General features: G+C 33.3%; 1 non-coding gene across 1 annotated transcript; it reads right to left on the reverse strand.

The window, feature by feature from the left end:
* Positions 1-1,554: 1,554 nt before the first annotated feature.
* Positions 1,555-1,662, reverse strand: LOC112738902 (small nucleolar RNA R71). The gene has a single exon (XR_003169851.1). It is a non-coding gene; the product is annotated as a small nucleolar RNA R71 (small nucleolar RNA).
* Between the last annotated feature and the right edge of the window lie 837 nt (positions 1,663-2,499).

Here is a 2,499-nt window from a genome sequence, read left to right on the forward strand (position 1 = left end):
GTTTTGATTCATAATTTTCATGTTTTAAACCTTTTTATTGTTTTTCTCTTTCATCATCAAAAATTCAAAAATAAAAAATATCTTTCCCTTTTTCTTCTCATAAAATTCGAATATTTGAGTTGACTTTTTCAAAAATTTTTAAAATCTAGTTGTTTCTTATGAGTCAAATCAAATTTTCAATTTAAAAATTCTATCTTTTTCAAATCTTTTTCAAAAAAATCAAATCTTTTTCATTTTTTCTTTCATAATTTCGAAATTTTCAAAATTTATTTTCAAAATCTTTTTCTTTTTTCTATTTCATATTTTCGAAATTAATGCTAACAATCAATGTGATTGATTCAAAATTTTTAAGTTTGTTACTTGCCTAGTAGGAAAGGTTCAATCTTTAAACTCTAGAATCATATCTTTTTAGTTTCTTGTTAGTCAAGTAATCAACTTTGATTTCAAAAATCAAATCTTTTTAAATTTCTTTTTCAAAATAAGTATCAATCACATCTTTTTCAAAATCAATTTCAAAATCTTTTCTAACTTCTTATCTTTTCAAAAATTGATTTTCAAATCTTTTTCAATTAACTACTTGACTTTTTGTTTGATTTTAAAAGTTTACTATTTCAATCATATCTTTTTCAAAACCACCTAACTAATTCTCTCTCTGATTTTCGAAAATCACCTTCCTCTTTTTCAAAATTTCTTTTTAATTAACTAATTATTTTAAATTTTAATTTTAATTTTATTTCTTTTCTTAATTTCGAATTTCAACTTTAATTTTAAATTAAAAACAAAAAAAATATTTTTATTTTATTTTATTTAATTTTCGACTTCTTTCCTCTCTCATCTCCTTCCAATTATTTATTCATCTACTAACACTTCTCTTCCACCCAAGAATTTGAACCCACTCTTTCCCTCTGTGTTTGGATTCTTATCTTTTCCTTCCTCTATTCTTCTCTTCTTATACTTACATGAGGAATCTCTATACTGTGACATAGAGGATTCCATATTTTTTTCTGTTTTCTTCTTTTTCATATGAGCAGGAACAAGGATAAGAACATTCTTGTTGAAGCTGATCCTAAACCTGAAAGGACTCTGAAGAGGAAGCTAAGGGAAGCTAAAGCACAACTCTCTGGAGAAAATCTGACAAAAATTTTTGAAAAAGAAGGAGACATGGCCGAAAATAATAATAATGCAAGGAAGATGCTTGGTGACTTTATTGCACCAAATTCCAATTTACATGGAAGAAGCATCTCAATCCCTGCCATTGGAGTAAACAATTTTGAGCTAAAGCCTCAATTAGTTTCTCTGATGCAACAGAGCTGCAAGTTTCATAGACTTCTATCAGAAGATCCTTTTTAGTTCTTAACTGAATTCTTGCAGATCTGTGATACTGTTAAGACCAATGGGGTTGACTCCGAGGTCTACAGGCTTATACTTTTCCCATTTGCTGTAAGAGACAGAGCTAGAATATGGTTGGACTCTCAACCTAAAGATAGCCTGAACTCTTGGGATAAGCTGGTCACGACTTTCTTAGCCAAGTTCTTTCCTCCTCAAAAGCTTACCAAACTTAGAGTGGATGTTCAAACCTTCAAACAGAAAGAAGGTGAATCCCTCTATGAAGCTTGGGAGAGATATAAGCAACTGACCAAAAAGTGTCCTTCTGACATGCTTTCAGAATGGACCATCATGGATATATTCTATGATGGTCTGTCTGAATTATCAAAGATGTCATTGGACCATTCTGCAGGTGGATCCATTCACCTAAGAAAACGCCTGCAGAAACTCAAGAACTCATTGACATGGTTGCAAATAACCAGTTTATGTACACTTCTGAAAGGAATCCTGTGAGTAATGGGACGCCTCAGAGGAAGGGAGTTCTTGAAATTAATACTCTGAATGCCATATTGGCTCAGAATAAAATATTGACTCAGCCAGTCAATATGATTTCTCAGAGTCTGAATGGATTGCAAGCTGCATCCAACAGTACTCAAGAGGCATCTTTTGAAGAAGAAGCTTATGATCCTGAGAACCCTGCAATAGCAGAGGTGAATTACATGGGAGAACCCTATGGGAGTACCTATAATCTCTCATGGAGAAATCATCCAAATTTCTCATGGAAGGATCAATAAAAGCCTCAACAAGGCTTTAATAATGGTGGAAGAAACAGGTTTAGCAATAGCATTCCTTTTCCATCATCCACTCAGCAACAGACAGAGAATTCTGAGCAGAATCCATCTAGCTTAGCAAATATAGTCTCTGATCTATCTAAGGCCACTTTAAGTTTCATGAATGAAATAAGGTCCTCCATTAGAAATTTGGAGGCACAAGTGGGCCAGCTGAGTAAAAGAGTCACTGAAACCCCTTCTAGTACTCTCCCAAGCAATACAGAAGAGAACCCAAAAAGAGAGTGCAAGACCATTACCTTACTTGGTGTGGCCGAACCCAGAGAGGAGGAGGAGGACATGAACCCTAGTGAGGAAGACCTCCTGGGACGCTCAGTAACCAATA

The sequence above is a fragment of the Arachis hypogaea genome, chromosome 13, assembly GCF_003086295.3.
Source record: "Arachis hypogaea cultivar Tifrunner chromosome 13, arahy.Tifrunner.gnm2.J5K5, whole genome shotgun sequence".
In the NCBI taxonomy this organism is placed as follows: Eukaryota; Viridiplantae; Streptophyta; class Magnoliopsida; order Fabales; family Fabaceae; genus Arachis; species Arachis hypogaea.